The sequence below is a fragment of the Macaca mulatta genome, chromosome 10 (genome assembly GCF_049350105.2).
Source record: "Macaca mulatta isolate MMU2019108-1 chromosome 10, T2T-MMU8v2.0, whole genome shotgun sequence".
Classification (NCBI taxonomy): Eukaryota; Metazoa; Chordata; class Mammalia; order Primates; family Cercopithecidae; genus Macaca; species Macaca mulatta.
Genome location: NC_133415.1, coordinates 45,670,515 through 45,692,978, shown reverse-complemented (window position 1 = coordinate 45,692,978; position 22,464 = coordinate 45,670,515).

Here is a 22,464-nt window from a genome sequence, read left to right as displayed (position 1 = left end):
TCTGGAAGGAAGCTTTCTGAGAAACTGCTTAGTGTTCGGTTAATTCATCTCACAGAGTTACATCTGTATTTCGTGGATCTATTTGCTAGCCTTATTTCTGTGGAATCTGAGAACTGATATTTCGGATCCCATTGAACACAATAGGGCCAAAGGAAATATCTTCTGATAACAAAGAGAAAGAAGCTTTCTGAGAAACTTCTTTGTCTTCTGTGAAATCATCTCACAGAGTTACAGCTTTCCCCTCAAGAAGCCTTTCGCTAAGACAGTTCTTGTGGAATTGGGAAAGTGATATTTGGAAGCCCATAGAGGGCTAAGGTGAAAAAGGAAATATCCTCAGATGAAATCTGGAAAGAAGCTTTCTGAGAAACTGCTTAGTGTTCTGTTAATTCATCTCACAGAGTTACATCTGTATTTCGTGGATCTCTTTGCTAGCCTTATTTGTGGGGAATCTGAGAACAGATATTTCGGATCCCTTTGAAGACTATAGGGCCAAAGGAAATATCCTCCTATTACAAAGAGAAAGAAGCTTTCTCAGAAACTTCTTTGTGTTCTGTGAAATCATCTCACAGAGTTACAGCTTTCCCCTCAAGAAGCCTTTCGCTAAGACAGTTCTTGTGGAATTGGCAAAATGATATTTGGAAGCCCATAGAGGGCTATGGTGAAAAAGGAAATATCCTCATATGAAATCTGGAAAGAAGCTTTCTGAGAAACTGCTTAGTGTTCTGTTAATTCATCTCACAGAGTTACATCTGTATTTCGTGGATCTCTTTGCTAGCCTTATTTCTGTGGAATCTGAGAACTGGTATTTCAGATGCCTTTGAAGACTATAGGGACAAAGGAAATATCCTCCGATTACTAAGAGAAAGAAGCTTTCATAGAAACTTCTTTGTGTTCTGTGAAATCATCTCACAGAGTTACAGCTTTCCCCTCAAGAAGCCTTTCGCTAAGACAGTTCTTGTAGAATTGGTAAAGTGATATTTGGAAGACCATAGAGGGCTATGGTGAAAAAGGAAATATCCTCAGATGAAATCTGGAAAGAAGCTTTCTGAGAAACTGCTTAGTGTTCTGTTAATTCATCTCACAGAGTTACATGTGTGTTTCGTGGATCTCTTTGCTAGCCTTATTTCTGTGGAATCTGAGAACAGATATTTCGGATCCCTTTGAAGACTATAGGGCCAAAGGAAATATCTTCCGATAACAAAGAGAAAGAAGCTTTCTGAGAAACTTCTTTGTGTTCTGTGAAATCATCTCACAGAGTTACAGCTTTCCCCTTAAGAAGCCTTTCGCTAAGACAGTTCTTGTGGAAATGGCAAAGTGATATTTGGAAGCCCATAGAGGGCTATGTTGAAAAATGAAATATCCTCAGATGAAATCTTGAAAGAAGCTTTTTGAGAAACTCCTTAGTGTTGTGTTAATTCATCTCACAGAGTTACATCTGTGTTTCGTGGATCTCTTTGCTAGCCTTATTTCTGTGGAATCTGAGAACAGATATTTCGGATCCCATTGAAGACTATAGGGCCAAAGGAAATATCTTCTGATAACAAAGAGAAAGAAGCTTTCTGAGAAACTTCTTTGTCTTCTGTGAAATAATCTCACAGAGTTACAGCTTTCCCCTCAAGAAACCTTTCGCTAAGACAGTTCTTGTGGAATTGGCAAAGTGATATTTGGAAGCCCATAGAGGGCTATGGTGAAAAAGGAAATATCCTCAGATGAAATCTGGAAAGAAGCTTTCTGAGAAACTGCTTAGTGTTCTGTTAATTCATCTCACAGAGTTACATCTGTATTTCGTGGATCTCTTTGCTAGCCTTATTTGTGGGGAATCTGAGAACAGATATTTCGGATCCCATTGAAGACTATAGGGCCAAAGGAAATATCCTCCTATTACAAAGAGAAAGAAGCTTTCTTAGAAACTTCTTTGTGTTCTGTGAAATCATCTCACAGAGTTACAGCTTTCCCCTCAAGAAGCCTTTCGCTAAGACAGTTCTTGTGGAATTGGCAAAGTGATATTTGGAAGCCCATAGAGGGCTATGGTGAAAAAGGAAATATCCTCATATGAAATCTGGAAAGAAGCTTTCTGTGAAACTGCTTACGTTTCGGTTAATTCATCTCACAGAGTTACATCTGTATTTCGTGGATCTCTTTGCTAGCCTTATTTCTGTGGAATCTGAGAACAGATATTTCGGATCCCATTGAAGACTATAGGGCCAATGGAAATATCCTCCGATAACAAAGAGAAAGAAGCTCTCCGAGAAACTTCTTTGCGTTCTGTGAAATCATCTCACAGAGTTACAGCTTTACTCTCAAGAGGCCGTTCGCTAAGACAGTTCTTGTGGAATTGGCAAAGTGATATTTGGAAGCCCATAGAGGGCTATGGTGAAAAAGGAAATATCCTCAGATGAAAACTGGAAAGAAGCTTTCTGAGAAACTGCTTAGTGTTCTGTTAATTCATCTCACAGAGTTACATCTGTATTTCGTGGATCTCTTTGCTACCCTTATTTCTGTGGAATCTGAGGACAGGTATTTCAGATCCCATTGAAGACTATATCGACAAATGAAATATCCTCCGATTACAAAGAGAAAGAAGCTTTCTTAGAAACTTCTTTGTGTTCTGTGAAATCATCTCACAGAGTTACAGCTTTCCCCTCAAGAAGCCTTTCGCTAAGACAGTTCTTGTGGAATTGGTAAAGTGATATTTGGAAGACCATAGAGGGCTATGGTGAAAAAGGAAATATCCTCAGATGAAATCTGGAAAGAAGCTTTCTGAGAAACTGCTTAGTGTTCTGTTAATTCATCTCACAGAGTTACATGTGTGTTTCGTGGATCTCTTTGCTAGCCTTATTTCTGTGGAATCTGAGAACAGATATTTCGGATCCCTTTGAAGACTATAGGGCCAAAGGAAATATCTTCCGATAACAAAGAGAAAGAAGCTTTCTGAGAAACTTCTTTGTGTTCTGTGAAATCATCTCACAGAGTTACAGCTTTCCCCTTAAGAAGCCTTTCGCTAAGACAGTTCTTGTGGAAATGGCAAAGTGATATTTGGAAGCCCATAGAGGGCTATGTTGAAAAAGGAAATATCCTCAGATGAAATCTTGAAAGAAGCTTTTTGAGAAACTCCTTAGTGTTCTGTTAATTCATCTCACAGAGTTACATCTGTGTTTCGTGGATCTCTTTGCTAGCCTTATTTCTGTGGAATCTGAGAACAGATATTTCGGATCCCATTGAAGACTATAGGGCCAAAGGAAATATCTTCTGATAACAAAGAGAAAGAAGCTTTCTGAGAAACTTCTTTGTGTTCTGTGAAATCATCTCACAGAGTTACAGCTTTCCCCTCAAGAAGCCTTTCGCTAAGACAGTTCTTGTGGAATTGGCAAAGTGATATTTGGAAGCCCCTAGAGGGCTATGGTGAAAAAGGAAATATCCTCAGATGAAATCTGGAAAGAAGCTTTCTGAGAAACTGCTTAGTGTTCTGTTAATTCATCTCACAGAGTTACATCTGTATTTCGTGGATCTCTTTGCTAGCCTTATTTCTGTGGAATCTGAGAACAGATATTTCGGATCCCTTTGAAGACTATAGGGCCAAAGGAAATATCCTCCGATTACAAAGAGAAAGAAGCTTTCTGAGAAACTTCTTTCTGCTCTGTGAAATCATCTCACAGAGTTACAGCTTTCCCCTCAAGAAGCCTTTCGCTAAGACAGTTCTTGTGGAATTGGGAAAGTGATATTTGGAAGCCCATAGAGGGCTATGGTGAAAAAGGATATATCCTCAGATGAAATCTGGAAAGAAGCTTTCTGAGAAACTCCTTAGTGTTCTGTTAATTCATCTCACAGAGTTACATCTGTGTTTCGTGGATCTCTTTGCTAGGCTTATTTCTGTGGAATCTGAGAACAGATAATTTGGATCCCATTGAAGACTATAGGGCCAATGGAAATATCCTCCGATAACAAAGAGAAAGAAGCTCTCTGAGAAACTTCTTTGTGTTCTGGAAATCATCACACAGAGTTACACCTTTACTCTCAAGAAGACTTTCGCTAAGACAGTTCTTGTGGAATTGGCAAAGTGATATTTGGAAGCCCATAGAGGGCTATGGTGAAAAAGGAAATATCCTCAGATGAAATCAGGAAAGAAGCTTTCTGAGAAACTGCTTAGTGTTCCGTTAATTCATCTCACAGAGTTACATTTGTTCTTGGTGGATCTCTTTGCTAGCCTTATTTCTGTGGAATCTGAGAACAGGTATTTCAGATCCCATTGAAGACTATAGGGACAATGGAAATATCCTCCGATTACAAAGAGAAAGAAGCTTTCTTAGAAACTTCTTTGTGTTCTGGAAATCATCTCACAGAGTTACAGCTTTCCCCTCAAGAAGCCTTTCGCTAAGACAGTTCTTGTGGAATTGGCAAAGTGATATTTGGAAGCCCATAGAGGGCTACGGTGAAAAAGGAAATATCCTCAGATGAAATCTGGAAAGAAGCTTTCTGAGAAACTGGTTAGTGTCTGTTAATTCATCTCACAGAGTTACATCTGTATTTCGTGGATCTCTTTGCTAGCCTTATTTCTGTGGAATCTGAAACAGATATTTCGGATCCCATTGAAGACTATAGGGCCAATGGAAATATCCTCCGATAACAAAGAGAAAGAAGCTCTCTGAGAAACTTCTTTGCGTTCCGTGAAATCATCTCACAGAGTTACAGCTTTCCCCTCAAGAAGCCTTTCGCTAAGACAGTTCTTGTGGAATTGGCAAAGTGATATTTGGAAGGCCATAGACGGCTATGGTGAAAAAGGAAATATCCTCAGATGAAATATGGAAAGAAGCTTTCTGAGAAACTGCTTAGTGTTCTGTTAATTCATCTCACAGAGTTACATCTGTTTTTCGTGGATCTCTTTGCTAGCCTTATTTCTGTGGAATCTGAGAACAGGTATTTCAGATCCCATTGAAGACTATAGGGACAAAGGAAATATCCTTCAATTACAAAGAGAAAGAAGCTTTCGTAGAAACTTCTTTGTGTTCTGGAAATCATCTCACAGAGTTACAGCTTTCCCCTCAAGAAGCCTTTCGCTAAGACAGTTCTTGTGGAATTGGCAAAGTGATATTTGGAAGCCCATAGAGGGCTATGGTGAAAAAGGAAATATCCTCAGATGAAATCTGGAAAGAAGCTTTCTGAGAAGCTGCTTAGTGTTCTGTTAATTCATCTCACAGGGTTACATCTGTATTTCGTGGATCTCTTAGCTAGCCTTATTTCTGAGGAATCTGAGAACAGATATTTCGGATCCCATTGAAGACTATAGGGCCAATGGAAATATCCTCCGATAACAAAGAGAAAGAAGCTTTCTGAGAAACTTCTTTGTTTTCTGTGAAATCATCTCACAGAGTTACAGCTTTCCCCTCAAGAAGCCTTTCGCTAAGACAGTTCTTGTGGAATTGGCAAAGTGATATTTGGAAGCCCATAGAGGGCTATGGTGAAAAAGGAAATATCCTCATATGAAATCTGGAAAGAAGCTTTCTGAGAAACTGCTTACGTTTCGGTTAATTCATCTCACAGTGTTACATCTGTATTTCGTGGATATCTTTGCTAGCCTTATTTCTGTGGAATCTGAGAACAGATATTTCGGATCCCATTGAAGACTATAGGGCCAATGGAAATATCCTCCGATAACAAAGAGAAAGAAGCTCTCTGAGAAACTTCTTTGCGTTCTGTGAAATCATCTCAAAGAGTTACAGCTTTACTCTCAAGAGGACTTTCGCTAAGACAGTTCTTGTGGAATTGGCAAAGTGATATTTGGAAGCCCATAGAGGGCTATGGTGAAAAAGGAAATATTCTCAGATGTAAACTGGAAAGAAGGTTTATGAGAAACTGCTTAGTGTTCTGTTAATTCATCTCACAGAGTTACATCTGTATTTCGTGGATCTCTTTGCTAGCCTTATTTCTGTGGAATCTCAGAACAGGTAATTCAGATCCCATTGAAGACTATAGGGACAAAGGAAATATCCTCCGATTACAAAGAGAAAGAAGCTTTCTTAGAAACTTCTTTGTGTTCTGTGAAATCATCTCACAGAGTTACAGCTTTCTCCTCAAGAAGCCTTTGGCTAAGACAGTTCTTGTGGAATTGGCAAAGTGATATTTGGAAACCCATAGAGGGCTATGGTGAAAAAGGAAATATCCTGAGATGAAATCTGGAAAGAAGCTTTCTGAGAATCTGCTTAGTGTTCTGTTAATTCATCTCACAGAGTTACATCTGTATTTCGTGGATCTCTTTGCTAGCCTTATTTCTGTGGAATCTGAGAACAGGTATATCAAATCCCTTTGAAGACTATAGGGACAAAGGAAATATCCTCCGATTACAAAGAGAAAGAAGCTTTCTGAGAAACTCCTTTGTGTTCTGTGAGATCATCTCCCAGAGTTACAGCTTTCCCCTCAAGAAGCCTCTCGCTAAGACAGTTCTTGTGGAATTGGCAAAGTGATATTTGGAAGCCCATAGAGGGCTAAGGTGAAAAAGGAAATATCCTCAGATGAAATCTGGAAAGAAGCTTTCTGAGAGACTCCTTAGTGTTCTGTAATTCATCTCACAGAGTTACATCTGTGTTTCGTGGATCTCTTTGCTAGCCTTATATCTGTGGAACTGAGAACAGATATTTCGGATCCCATTGAAGACTATAGGGCCAATGGAAATATCCTCAGATAACAAAGAGAAAGAAGCTCTCTGAGAAACTTCTTTGCGTTCTGTGAAATCATTTCACAGAGTTACAGCTTTCCTCTCAAGAAGCCTTTCGCTAAGACAGTTCTTGTGGAATTGGCAAAGTGATATTTGGAAGCCCATAGAGGGCTATGGTGAAAAAGGAAATATCCTCAGATGAAATCTGGAAAGAAGCTTTCTGAGAAACTGCTTAGTGTTCTGTTAATTCATCTCACAGAATTACATCTGTTTTTCGTGGATCTCTTTGCTAGCCTTATTTCTGTGGAATTTGAGAACAGGTATTTCAGATCCCATTGAAGACTGTAGGGACAAGGGAAATATCCTCCGATTACAAAGAGAAAGAAGCTTTCTTAAAAACTTCTTTGTGTTCTGGAAATCATCTCACAGAGTTACAGCTTTCCCCTCAAGAAGCCTTTCGCTAAGACAGTTCTTGTGGAATTGGCAAAGTGATATTTGGAAGCCCATAGAGGGCTATGGTGAAAAAGGAAATATCCTCAGATGAAATCTGGAAAGAAGCTTTCTGAGAAACTGCTTAGTGTTCGGTTAATTCATCTCACAGAGTTACATCTGTATTTCGTGGATCTCTTTGCTAGCCTTATTTCTGTGGAATCTGAGAACAGGTATTTCAGATCCCTTTGAAGACTATAGGGCCAAAGGAAATATCCTCCGATTACAAAGAGAAAGAAGCTCTCTGAGAAACATCTTTGTGTTCTGTGAAATCATCTCCCAGAGTTACAGCTTTCCCCTCAAGAAGCCTTTCGCTAAGACACTTCTTGTGGAATTGGCAAAGTGATATTTGGAAGTCCATAGAGGGCTATGGTGAAAAAGGAAATATCCTCAGATGAAATCTGGAAAGAAGCTTTCTGAGAAACTCCTTATTGTTCTGTTAATTCATCTCACAGAGTTACATCTGTGTTTCGTGGATCTCTTTGCTAGCCTTATTTCTGTGGAATCTGAGAACAGATAATTCGGATCCCATTGAAGACTATAGGGCCAATGGAAATATCCTCCGATAACAAAGAGAAAGAAGCTCTCTGAGAAACTTCTTTGTTTTCTGGAAATCATCTCACAGAGTTACATCTTTACTCTCAAGAAGACTTTCGCTAAGACAGTTCTTGTGGAATTGGCAAAGTGATATTTGGAAGCCCATAGAGGGCTATGGTGAAAAAGGAAATATCCTCAGATGAAATCTGGAAAGAAGCTTTCTGAGAAACTGCTTAGTGTTCCGTTAATTCATCTCACAGAGTTACATCTGTTCTTGGTGGATCTCTTTGCTAGCCTTATTTCTGTGGAATCTGAGAACAGGTATTTCAGATCCCATTGAAGACTATAGGGACAAAGGAAATACCTTCTGATAACAAAGAGAAAGAAGCTTTCTTAGAAACTTCTTTGTGTTCTGGAAATCATCTCACAGAGTTACAGCTTTCCCCTCAAGAAGCCTTTCGCTAAGACAGTTCTTGTGGAACTGGCAAAGTGATATTTGGAAGCCCATAGAGGGCTATGGTGAAAAAGGAAATATCCTCAGATGAAATCTGGAAAGAAGCTTTCTGAGAAGCTGCTTAGTGTTCTGTTAATTCATCTCACAGGGTTACATCTGTATTTCGTGGATCTCTTTGCTAGCCTTATTTGTGGGGAATCTGAGAGCAGATATTTCGGATCCCATTGAAGACTATAGGGCCAAAGGAAATATCCTCCGATTACAAAGAGAAAGAAGCTTTCTTAGAAACTTCTTTGTGTTCTGTGAAATCATCTCACAGAGTTACAGCTTTCCCCACAAGAAGCCTTTGGCTAAGACAGTTCTTGTGGAATTGGCAAAGTGATATTTGGAAACCCTTAGAGGGCTATGGTGAAAAAGGAAATATCCTCAGATGAAATCTGGAAAGAAGCTTTCTGAGAAACTGCTTAGTGTTCTGTTAATTCATCTCACAGAGTTACATCTGTATTTCGTGGATCTCATTGCTAGCCTTATTTCTGTGGAATCTGAGAACTGGTACTTCAGATCCCTTTGAAGACTATAGGGTCAAAGGAAATATCCTCCGATTACTAAGAGAAAGAAGCTTTCTTAGAAACTTCTTTGTGTTCTGTGAAATCATCTCACAGAGTTACAGCTTTCCCCTCCAGAAGCCTTTCGCTAAGACAGTTCTTGTGGAATTGGCAAAGTGATATTTGGAAGCCCATAGAGGACTATGATGAAAAAGGAAATATCCTCAGATGAAATCTGGAAAGAAGCTTTCTGAGAAACTGCTTAGTGTTCTGTTAATTCATCTCACAGTGTTACATCTCTATTTCGTGGATCTCTTTGCTAGCCTTATTTCTGTGGAATCTGAGAACAGATATTTCGGATCCCTTTGAAGACTATAGGGCCAAAGGAAATATCTTCCGATAACAAAGAGAAAGAAGCTTTCTGAGAAACTTCTTTGTGTTCTGTGAAATCATCTCACAGAGTTACAGCTTTCCCCTTAATAAGCTTTTCGCTAAGACAGTTCTTGTGGAAATGGCAAAGTGATATTTGGAAGCCCATAGAGGGCTATGGTGAAAAAGGAAATATCCTCAGATGAAATCTTGAAAGAAGCTTTTTGAGAAACTCCTTAGTGTTCTGTTAATTCATCTCACAGAGTTACATCTGTGTTTCGTGGATCTCTTTGCTAGCCTTATTTCTGTGGAATCTGAGAACAGATATTTCGGATCCCTTTGAAGACTATAGGGCCAAAGGAAATATCTACTGATAACAAAGAGAAAGAAGCTTTCTGAGAAACTTCTTTGTGTTCTGTGAAATCATCTCACAGAGTTACATGTTTCCCCTCAAGAAGCCTTTCGCTAAGACAGTTCTTGTGGAATTGGCAAAGTGATATTTGGAAGCCCATAGAGGGCTAAGGTGAAAAAGGATATATCCTCAGATGAAATCTGGAAAGAAGCTTTCTGAGAAACTGCTTAGTGTTCGGTTAATTCATCTCACAGAGTTACATCTGTATTTCGTGGATCTCTTTGCTAGCCTTATTTCTGTGGAATCTGAGAACAGGTATTTCAGATTCCTTTGAAGACTATAGGGCCAAAGGAAATATCCTCCGATTACAAAGAGGAAGAAGCTTTCTGAGAAACATCTTTGTGTTCTGTGAAATCATCTCACAGAGTTACAGCTTTCCCCTCAAGAAGCCTTTCGCTAAGACAGTTCTTGTGGAATTGGCAAAGTGATATTTGGAAGTCCATAGAGGGCTATGGTGAAAAAGGAAATATCCTCAGATGAAATCTGGAAAGAAGCTTTCTGAGAGATTCCTTAGTGTTCTGTAATTCATCTCACAGAGTTACATCTGTGTTTCGTGGATATCTTTGCTAGCCTTATTTCTGTGGAATCTGAGAACAGATATTTCGGATCCCATTGAACACAATAGGGCCAAAGGAAATATCCTCCTATTACAAAGAGAAAGAAGCTTTCTTAGAAACTTCTTTGTGTTCTGTCAAATCATCTCACAGAGTTACAGCTTTCCCCTCAAGAAGCCTTTCGCTAAGACAGTTCTTGTGGAATTGGCAAAGTGATATTTGGAAGCCCATAGAGGGCTATGGTGAAAAAGCAAATATCCTCATATGAAATCTGGAAAGAAGCTTTCAGAGAAACTCCTTAGTGTTCTGTTAATTCATCTCACAGAGTTACATCTGTATTTCGTGGATATCTTTGCTAGCCTTATTTCTGTGGAATCTGAGAACAGATATTTCGGATCCCATTGAAGACTATAGGGCCAATGGAAATATCCTCCGATAACAAAGAGAAAGAAGCTCTCTGAGAAACTTCTTTGCGTTCTGTGAAATCATCTCACAGAGTTACAGCTTTACTCTCAAGAGGCCTTTCGCTAAGACAGTTCTTGTGGAATTGGCAAAGTGATATTTGGAAGCCCATAGAGGGCTATGATGAAAAAGGAAATATCCTCAGATGAAATCTGGAAAGAAGCTTTCTGAGAAACTGCTTAGTGTTCTGTTAATTCATCTCACAGAGTTACATCTGCATTTCGTGGATCTCTTTGCTAGCCTTATTTCTGTGGAATCTGAGAACAGATATTTCGGATACCTTTGAAGACTATAGGGCCAAAGGAAATATCTTCCGATAACAAAGAGAAAGAAGCTTTCTGAGAAACTTCTTTGTGTTCTGTGAAATCATATCACAGAGTTACAGCTTTCCCCTTAATAAGCTTTTCGCTAAGACAGTTCTTGTGGAAATGGCAAAGTGATATTTGGAAGCCCATAGAGGGCTATGGTGAAAAAGGAAATATCCTCAGATGAAATCTTGAAAGAAGCTTTTTGAGAAACTTCTTAGTGTTCTGTTAATTCATCTCACAGAGTTACATCTGTGTTTCGTGGATCTCTTTGCTAGCCTTATTTCTGTGGAATCTGAGAACAGATATTTCGGATCCCATTGAAGACTATAGGGCCAAAGGAAATATCTTCTGATAACAAAGAGAAAGAAGCTTTCTGAGAAACTTCTTTGTGTTCTGTGAAATCATCTCACAGAGTTACATGTTTCCCCTCAAGAAGCCTTTCGCTAAGACAGTTCTTGTGGAATTGGCAAAGTGATACTTGAAAGCCCATAGAGGACTAAGGTGAAAAAGGAATTATCCTCATATGAAATCTGGAAAGAAGCTTTCAGAGAAACTCCTTAGTGTTCTGTTAGTTCATCTCACAGAGTTACATCTGTATTTCGTGGATATCTTTGCTAGCCTTATTTCTGTGGAATCTGAGAACAGATATTTCGGATCCCATTGAAGACTATAGGGCCAATGGAAATATCCTCCGATAACAAAGAGAAAGAAGCTCTCTGAGAAACTTCTTTGCGTTCTGTGAAATCATCTCACAGAGTTACAGCTTTACTCTCAAGAGGCCTTTCGCTAAGACAGTTCTTGTGGAATTTGCAAAGTGATATTTGGAAGCCCATAGAGGGCTATGATGAAAAAGGAATTATCCTCAGATGAAATCTGGAAAGAAGCTTTCTGAGAAACTGCTTAGTGTTCTGTTAATTCATCTCACAGAGTTACATTTGCATTTCGTGGATCTCTTTGCTAGCCTTATTTCTGTGGAATCTGAGAACAGATATTTCGGATCCCTTTGAAGACTATAGGGCCAAAGGAAATATCTTCCGATAACAAAGAGAAAGAAGCTTTCTGAGAAACTTCTTTGTGTTCTGTGAAATCATATCACAGAGTTACAGCTTTCCCCTTAATAAGCTTTTCGCTAAGACAGTTCTTGTGGAAATGGCAAAGTGATATTTGGAAGCCCATAGAGGGCTATGGTGAAAAAGGAAATATCCTCAGATGAAATCTTGAAAGAAGCTTTTTGAGAAACTCCTTAGTGTTCTGTTAATTCATCTCACAGAGTTACATCTGTGTTTCGTGGATCTCTTTGCTAGCCTTATTTCTGTGGAATCTGAGAACAGATATTTCGGATCCCATTGAAGACTATAGGGCCAAAGGAAATATCTTCTGATAACAAAGAGAAAGAAGCTTTCTGAGAAACTTCTTTGTGTTCTGTGAAATCATCTCACAGAGTTACATGTTTCCCCTCAAGAAGCCTTTCGCTAAGACAGTTCTTGTGGAATTGGCAAAGTGATACTTGGAAGCCCATAGAGGACTAAGGTGAAAAAGGAATTATCCTCAGATGAAATCTGGAAAGAAGCTTTCTGAGAAACTGCTTAGTGTTCGGTTAATTCATCTCACAGAGTTACATCTGTATTTCGTGGATCTCTTTGCTAGCCTTATTTCTGTGGAATCTGAGAACAGGTATTTCAGATCCCTTTGAAGACTATAGGGCCAAAGGAAATATCCTCCGATTACAAAGAGAAAGAAGCTTTCTGAGAAACATCTTTGTGTTCTGTGAAATCATCTCACAGAGTTACAGCTTTCCCCTCAAGAAGCCTTTCGCTAAGACAGTTCTTGTGGAATTGGCAAGGTGATATTTGGAAGGCCATAGAGGGCTATGGTGAAAAAGGAAATATCCTCAGATGAAATCTGGAAAGAAGCTTTCTGAGAGACTCCTTAGTGTTCTGTAATTCATCTCACAGAGTTACATCTGTGTGTCGTGGATCTCTTTGCTAGCCTTATTTCTGTGGAATCTGAGAACAGATATTTCGGATCCCTTTGAAGACTATAGGGCCAATGGAAATATCCTCCGATAACAAAGAGAGAGAAGCTCTCTGAGAAACTTCTTTGCGTTCTGTGAAATCATCTCACAGAGTTACAGCTTTACTCTCAAGAAGCCTTTCGCTAAGACAGTTCTTGTGGAATAGGCAAAGTGATATTTGGAAGCCCATAGACGGCTATGATGAAAAAGGAAATATCCTCAGATGAAATCTGGAAAGAAGCTTTCTGAGAAACTGCTTAGTGTTCTGTTAATTCATCTCACAGAGTTACATCTGCATTTCGTGGATCTCTTTGCTAGCCTTATTTCTGTGGAATCTGAGAACAGATATTTCGGATCCCTTTGAAGACTATAGGGCCAAAGGAAATATCTTCCGATAACAAAGAGAAAGAAGCTTTCTGAGAAACTTCTTTGTGTTCTGTGAAATCATATCACAGAGTTACAGCTTTCCCCTTAATAAGCTTTTCGCTAAGACAGTTCTTGTGGAAATGGCAAAGTGATATTTGGAAGCCCATAGAGGGCTATGGTGAAAAAGTTAATATCCTCAGATGAAATCTTGAAAGAAGCTTTTTGAGAAACTCCTTAGTGTTCTGTTAATTCATCTCACAGAGTTACATCTGTGTTTCGTGGATCTCTTTGCTAGCCTTATTTCTGTGGAATCTGAGAACAGATATTTCGGATCCCATTGAAGACTATAGGGCCAAAGGAAATATCTTCTGATAACAAAGAGAAAGAAGCTTTCTGAGAAACTTCTTTGTGTTCTGTGAAATCATCTCACAGAGTTACATGTCTCCCCTCAAGAAGCCTTTCGCTAAGACAGTTCTTGTGGAATTGGCAAAGTGATATTTGGAAGCCCATAGAGGAGTAAGGTGAAAAAGGAAATATGCTCAGATGAAATCTGGAAAGAAGCTTTCTGAGAAACTGCTTAGTGTTCCGTTAATTCATCTCACAGAGTTACATCTGTATTTCGTGGATCGCTTTGCTAGCCTTATTTCTGTGGAATCTGAGAACAGGTATTTCAGATCCCTTTGAAGACTATAGGGCCAAAGGAAATATCCTCCGATTACAAAGAGAAAGAAGCTTTCTGAGAAACATCTTTGTGTTCTGTGAAATCATCTCACAGTGTTACAGCTTTCCCCTCAAGAAGCCTTTCGCTAAGACAGTTCTTGTGGAATTGGCAAAGTGATATTTGGAAGTCCATAGAGGGCTATGGTGAAAAAGGAAATATCCTCAGATGAAATCTGGAAAGAAGCTTTCTGAGAGACTCCTTAGTGTTCTGTAATTCATCTCACAGAGTTACATCTGTGTTTCGTGGATCTCTTTGCTAGCCTTATTTCTGTGGAATCTGAGAACAGATATTTCGGATCCCATTGAAGACTATAGGGCCAATGGAAATATCCTCCGATAACAAAGAGAAAGAAGCTCTCTGAGAAACTTCTTTGCGTTCTGTGAAATCATCTCACAGAGTTACAGCTTTACTCTCAAGAAGCCTTTCGCTAAGACAGTTCTTGTGGAATTGGCAAAGTGATATTTGGAAGCCCATAGACGGCTATGATGAAAAAGGAAATATCCTCAGATGAAATCTGGAAAGAAGCTTTCTGAGAAACTGCGTAGTGTTCTGTTAATTCATCTCACAGAGTTACATCTGTATTTCGTGGATCTCTTTGCTAGCCTTATTTCTGTGGAATCTGAGAACAGATATTTCTGATCCCTTTGAAGACTATAGGGCCAAAGGAAATATCTTCCGATAACAAAGAGAAAGAATCTTTCTGAGAAACTTCTTTGTGTTCTGTGAAATCATCTCACAGAGTTACAGCTTTCCCCTTAATAAGCTTTTCGCTAAGACAGTTCTTGTGGAAATGGCAAAGTGATATTTGGAAGCCCATAGAGGGCTATGGTGAAAAAGGAAATATCCTCATATGAAATCTTGAAAGAAGCTTTTTGAGAAACTCCTTAGTGTTCTGTTAATTCATCTCACAGAGTTACATCTGTATTTCGTGGATCTCTTTGCTAGCCTTATTTCTGTGGAATCTGAGAACAGATATTTCGGATCCCTTTGAAGACTATAGGGCCAAAGGAAATATCTTCTGATAACAGAGAGAAAGAAGCTTTCTGAGAAACTTCTTTGTGTTCTGTGAAATCATCTCACAGAGTTACATGTTTCCCCTCAAGAAGCCTTTCGCTAAGACAGTTCTTGTGGAATTGGCAAAGTGATATTTGGAAGCCCATAGAGGGCTAAGGTGAAAAAGGAAATATCCTCAGATGAAATCTGGAAAGAAGCTTTCTGAGAAACTGCTTAGTGTTCGGTTAATTCATCTCACAGAGTTACTTCTGTATTTCGTGGATCTCTTTGCTAGCCTTATTTCTATGGAATCTGAGAACAGGTATTTCAGATCCCTTTGAAGACTATAGGGCCAAAGGAAATATCCTCCGATTACAAAGAGAAAGAAGCTTTCTGAGAAACATCTTTGTGTTCTGTCAAATCATCTCACAGAGTTACAGCTTTCCCCTCAAGAAGCCTTTCGCTAAGACAGTTCTTGTGGAATTGGCAAAGTGATATTTGGAAGCCCATAGAGGGCTATGGTGAAAAAGGAAATATCCTCATATGAAATCTGGAAAGAAGCTTTCTGAGAAACTGCTTACGTTTCGGTTAATTCATCTCACAGAGTTACATCTGTATTTCGTGGATATCTTTGCTAGCCTTATTTCTGTGGAATCTGAGAACAGATATTTCGGATCCCATTGAAGACTATAGGGCCAATGGAAATATCCTCCGATAACAAAGAGAAAGAAGCTCTCTGAGAAACTTCTTTGCGTTCTGTGAAATCATCTCACAGAGTTACAGCTTTACTCTGAAGAGGCCTTTCGCTAAGACAGTTCTTGTGGAATTGGCAAAGTGATATTTGGAAGCCCATAGAGGGCTATGGTGAAAAAGGAAATATTCTCAGATGTAAACTGGAAAGAAGGTTTCTGAGAAACTGCTTAGTGTTTTGTTAATTCATCTCACAGAGTTACATCTGTATTTCGTGGATCTCTTTGCTAGCCTTATTTCTGTGGAATCTGAGAACAGGTAATTCAGATCCCTTTGAAGACTATAGGGCCAAAGGAAATATCCTTCGATTACAAAGAGAAAGAAGCTCTCTGAGAAACATCTTTGTGTTCTGTGAAATCATCTCCCAGTGTTACAGCTTGCCCCTCAAGAAGCCTTTCGCTAAGACAGTTCTTGTGGAATTGGCAAAGTGATATTTGGAAGCCCTTAGAGGGCTATGGTGAAAAAGGAAATATCCTCAGATGAAATCTGGAAAGAAGCTTTCTGAGAAGCTGCTTAGTGTTCTGTTAATTCATCTCACAGGGTTACATCTGTATTTCGTGGATCTCTTAGCTTGCCTTATTTCTGAGGAATCTGAAAACAGATATTTCGGATCCCATTGAAGACTATAGGGCCAATGGAAATATCCTCCGATAACAAAGAGAAAGAAGCTTTCTGAGAAACTTCTTTGTGTTCTGTGAAATCATCTCACAGAGTTACAGCTTTACTCTCAAGAAGCCTTTCGCTAAGACAGTTCTTGTGGAATTGGCAAAGTGATATTTGGAAGCCCATAGACGGCTATGGTGAAAAAGGAAATATCCTCAGATGAAATCTGGAAAGAAGCTTTCTGAGAAACTGCTTAGTGTTCTGTTAATTCATCTCACAGAGTTACATCTGTATTTCGTGGATCTCTTTGCTAGCCTTATTTCTGCAGAAACAGAGAACAGTCATTTCAGATCCCTTTTAAGACAGTAGGGCCGAAGGAAATATCCTCCGATTACAAAGAGAAAGAAGCTTTCTGAGAAACTTCTTTGTGTTCTGTGAGATCATCTCCCGGAGTTACAGTTTTCCCCTCAAGAAGCCTCTCGCTAAGACAGTTCTTGTGGAATTGGCAAAGTGATATTTGGAAGCCCATAGAGGGCTATGGTGAAAAAGGAAATATCCTCAGATGAAATCTGGAAAGAAGCTTTCTGAGAAACTCCTTAGGGTTCTGTTAATTCATCTCACAGAGTTACATCTGTGTTTCGTGGATCTCATTGCTAACCTTATTTCTGTGGAATCTGAGAACAGATATTTCGGATCCCAGTGAAGACTATAAGGCCAATGGAAATATCTTCCGATAACAAAGAGAAAGAAGCTTTCTGGGAAACTTCTTTGTGTTCTGTGAAATCATCTCACAGAGTTACAGCTTTCCCCTCAAGAAGCCTTTCGCTAAGACAGTTCTTGTGGAATTGGCAAAGTGATATTTGGAAGCCCATAGAGGGCTATGGTGAAAAATAAATATCCTCAGATGAAATCTGGAAAGAAGCTTTCTGAGAAACTGCTTTGTGTTCGGTTAATTCATCTCACAGAGTTACATCTGTATTTCGTGGATCTCTTTGCTAGCCTTATTTGTGGGGAATCTGATAACAGATATTTCGGATCCCATTGAAGACTATAGGGCCAAAGGAAATATCCTCCGATAACAAAGAGAAAGATGCTTTCTTAGAAACTTCTTAGTGTTTTGTGAAATCATCTCACAGAGTTTCAGCTTTCCCCTCAAGAAGACTTTCGCTAAGACAGTTCTTGTGGAATTGGCAAAGTGATATTTGGAAGCCCATAGAGGGCTATGGTGAAAAAGGAAATATCCTCAGATGAAATCTGGAAAGAAGCTTTCTGAGAAACTGCCTATGTTTCGGTTAATTCATCTCACAGAGTTTCATCTGTATTTCGTGGATATCTTTGCTCGCCTTATTTCTGTGGAATCTGAGAGCAGATATTTTGGATCCCTATGAAGACTATAGGGCCAAAGGATATATCCTCCAATAACAAAGAGAAAGAAGCTTTCTGAGAAACTTCTTTGTGTTCTGTGAAATCATCCCCCAGAGTTACAGCTTTCCCCTCAAGAAGCCTTTCGCTAAGACAGTTCTTGTGGAATTGGCAAAGTGATATTTGGAAGCCCATAGAGGGCTAAGGTGAAAAAGGAAATATCCTCATATGAAATCTATAAAGAAGCTTTCTGAGAAACTGCTTACGTTTCAGTTAATTCATCTCACAGAGTTACATCTGTATTTCGTGGATCTCTTTGCTTGCCTTATTTCTGTGGAATCTGAGAACAGATATTTCTGATCCCTTTGAAGACTATAGGGCCAAAGGAAATATCCTCCGATAGCAAAGAGAAAGAAGCTTTCTTAGAAACTTCTTTGTGTTCTGTGAAATCATCTCACAGAGTTACAGCTTTCCCCTCAAGAAGCCTTTCGCTAAGACAGTTCTTGTGGAATTGGCAAAGTGATATTTGGAAGCCCATAGAGGTCTATGGTGAAAAAGGAAATATCCTCAGATGAAATCTGGAAGGAAGCTTTCTGAGAAACTGCTTAGTGTTCTGTTAATCCATCTCACAGAGTTACATCTGTATTTCGTGGATCTATTTGCTAGCCTTATTTCTGTGGAATCTGAGAACAGATATTTCGGATCCCTTTGAAGACTATAGGGCCAAAGGAAATATCTTCCGATAACAAAGAGAAAGAAACTTTCTGAGAAACTTCTTTGTGTTCTGTGAAATCATCTCACAGAGTTACAGCATTCCCCTCAAGAAACCTTTCGCTAAGACAGTTCTTGTGGAATTGGCAAAGTGATATTTGGAAGCCCATAGAGGGCTATGGTGAAAAAGGAAATATCCTCAGATAAAATCTGGAAAGAAGCTTTCTGAGAAACTGCTTATGGTTCGGTTAATTCATCTCACAGAGTTTCATCTGTATTTCGTGGATATCTTTGCTCGCCTTATTTCTGTGGAATCTGAGAGCAGATATTTTGGATCCCTATGAAGACTATAGGGCCAAAGGAAATATCCTCCGATAACAAAGAGAAAGAATCTTTCTGAGAAACTTCTTTGTGTTCTGTGAAATCGTCTCCCAGAGTTACAGCTTTCCCCTCAAGAAGCCTTTCGCTAAGACAGTTCTTGTGGAATTGTCAAAGTGATATTTGGAAGCCCATAGAGGGCTATGGTGAAAAAGGAAATATCCTCATATGAAATCTATAAAGAAGCTTTCTGAGAAACTGCTTACGTTTCAGTTAATTCATCTCACAGAGTTACATCTGTATTTCGTGGATCTCTTTGCTTGCCTTATTTCTGTGGAATCTGAGAACAGATATTTCTGATCCCTTTGAAGACTATAGGGTCAAAGGAAATATCCTCCGATAGCAAAGAGAAAGAAGCTTTCTTAGAAACTTCTTTGTGTTCTGTGAAATCATCTCACAGAGTTAGAGCTTTCCCCTGAAGAAGCCTTTCGCTAAGACAGTTCTTGTGGAATTGGCAAAGTGATATTTGGAAGCCCATAGATGGCTATGGTGAAAAAGGAAATATCCTCAGATGAAATCTGGAAAGAAGCTTTCTGAGAAACTGCTTAGTGTTCTGTTAATTCATCTCACAGAGTTACATCTGTATTTCGTGGATCTCTTTGCTAGCCTTATTTCTGTGGAATCTGAGAACAGATATTTCGGATCCCTTTGAAGACTATAGGGCCAAAGGAAATATCCTCCGATTCCAAAGAGAAAGAAGCTTTCTGAGAAACTTCTTTGTGTTCTGTGAAATCATCTCCCAGAGTTAATGTTTCCCCTGAAGAAGCTTTTCGCTAAGACAGTTCTTGTGGAATTGGCAAAGTGATATTTGGAAGCCCATAGAGGGCTATGGTGAAAAAGGAAATATCCTCAGATGAAATATGGAAAGAAGCTTTGTGAGAAACTGCTTAGTGTTCTGTTAATTCATCTCACAGAGTTACATCTGTATTTCGTGGATCTCTTTGCTAGCCTTATTTCTGTGGAATCTGAGAACAGATATTTCGGATCCCATTGAGGACTATAGGGCCAAAGGAAATATCTTCCGATAACAAAGAGAAGGAAGCTTTCTGAGAAACTTCTTTGTGTTCTGTGAAATCATCTCCCAGAGTTAATGTTTCCCCTGAAGAAGCCTTTCGCTAAGACAGTTCTTGTGGAATTGGCAAAGTGATATTTGGAAGCCCATAGAAGGCTATGGTGAAAAAGGAAATATCCTCAGATGAAATCTGGAAGGAAGCTTTCTGAGAAACTGCTTAGTGTTCTGTTAATTCATCTCACAGAGTTACACCTGTATTTCGTGGATCTCTTTGCTAGCCTTATTTCTGTGGAATCTGAGAACAGATATTTCGGATCCCTTTGAAGACTATAGGGCCAAAGGAAATATCTTCCGATAACAAAGAGAAAGAAGCTTTCTGAGAAACTTCTTTGTGTTCTGTGAAATCATCTCACAGGGTTACAGCTTTCCCCTCAAGAAGCCTTTCACTAAGACAGTTCTTGTGGAATTGGCAAAGTGATATCGGAAGCCCATAGAGGGCTATGGTGAAAAAGGAAATATCCTCAGATGAAATCTGGAAAGAAGATTTCTGAGAAACTGCTTAGTGTTCGGTTAATTCATCTCACAGAGTTACATCTGTATTTCGTGGATCTCTTTGCTAGCCTTATTTCTGTGGAATCTAAGAACAGATATTTCGGATCCCATTGAAGACTATAGGGCCAAAGGAAATATCTTCCGATAAGAAAGAGAAAGAAACTTTCTGAGAAACTTCTTTGTGTTCTGTGAAATCATCTCACAGAGTTACTGCATTCCCCTCAAAAAACCTTTCGCTAAGACAGTTCTTGTGGAATTGGCAAAGTGATATTTGGAAGCCCATAAAGGGCTATGGTGAAAAAGGAAATATCCTCAGATAAAATCTGGAAAGAAGCTTTCTGAGAAACTGCTTATGGTTCGGTTAATTCATCTCACAGAGTTTCATCTGTATTTCGTGGATATCTTTGCTCGCCTTATTTCTGTGGAATCTGAGAGCAGATATTTTGGATCCCTATGAAGACTATAGGGCCAAAGAAAATATCCTCTGATAACAAAGAGAAAGAAGCTTTCTAAGAAACTTCTTTGTGTTCTGTGAAATCATCTCCCAGAGTTACAGCATTCCCCTCAAGAATCCTTTTTCTAAGACAGTTCTTGTGGAATTGGCAAAGTGATATTTGGAAGCCCATAGAGGGCTATGGTGAAAAAGGAAATAGCCTCAGATGAAATCTGGAAGGAAGCTTTCTGAGAAACTGCTTAGTGTTCTGTTAATTCATCTCACAGGGTTACATCTGTATTTCGTGGATCTCCTTGCTAGCCTTTTTTCTGTGGAATCTGAGAACAGATATTTCGGATCCCATTGAAAACTATAGAGCCAAAGGAAATATCCTCCGATAAAAAAGAGAAAGAAGCTTTCTGAGAAACTTCTTTGCGTTCTGTGAAATCATCTCACGGAGTTATGTATTTCCCCTCAAGAAGCCTTTCGCTAAGTCAGTTCTTTTGGAATTGGCAAAGTGATATTTGGAAGCCCTTAGAGGGCTATGGTGAAAAAGGAAATATCCTCTGATGAAGTCTGGAAAGAAGCTTTCTGAGAAACTGCTTAGTGTTCTGTTCATTCATCTCACAGAGTTACATCCGTATTTCGTGGATCTCTTTGCTAGCCTTATTTCTGTGGAATCTGAGAACAGGTATTTCAGATCCCATTGAAGACTTCAGGGACGAAGGAAATATCCTCCGATTACAAAGAGAAAGAAGCTTTCTTAGAAACTTCTTTGTGTTCTGTGAAATCATCTCACAGAGTTACAGCTTTCCCCTCAAGAAGCCTTTCGCTAAGACAGTTCTTGTGGAATTGGCAAAGTGATATTTGGAAGCCCATAGAGGGCTAAGGTGAAAAAGGAAATATCATCAGATGAAATCTGGAAAGAAGCTTTCTGAGAAACTGCTTAGTGTTCTGTTAATTCCTGTCACAGAGTTACATCTGTATTTCGTGGATCTCTTTGCTAGCCTTATTTCTGTGGAATCTGAGAACAGGTATTTCGGATCCCATTGAAGACTATAGGGCCAAAGGAAATATCTTCTGATAACAAAGAGAAAGAAGCTTTCTGAGAAACTTCTTTGTGTTCTGTGAAATCATCCCCCAGAGTTACAGCTTTCCCCTCAAGAAGCCTTTCGCTAAGACAGTTCTTGTGGAATTGGCAAAGTGATATTTGGAAGCCCATAGAGGGCTAAGGTGAAAAAGGAAATATCCTCATATGAAATCTATAAAGAAGCTTTCTGAGAAACTGCTTACGTTTCAGTTAATTCATCTCACAGAGTTACATCTGTATTTCGTGGATCTCTTTGCTTGCCTTATTTCTGTGGAATCTGAGAACAGATATTTCTGATCCCTTTGAAGACTATAGGGCCAAAGGAAATATCCTCCGATAGCAAAGAGAAAGAAGCTTTCTTAGAAACTTCTTTGTGTTCTGTGAAATCATATCACAGAGTTACAGCTTTCCCCTCAAGAAGCCTTTCGCTAAGACAGTTCTTGTGGAATTGGCAAAGTGATATTTGGAAGCCCATAGAGGGCTATGGTGAAAAAGGAAATATCCTCAGATGAAATCTGGAAGGAAGCTTTCTGAGAAACTGCTTAGTGTTCTGTTAATTCATCTCACAGAGTTACATCTGTATTTCGTGGATCTATTTGCTAGCCTTATTTCTGTGGAATCTGAGAACAGATATTTCGGATCCCTTTGAAGACTATAGGAAAAAGGAAATATCTTCCGATAACAAAGAGAAAGAAACTTT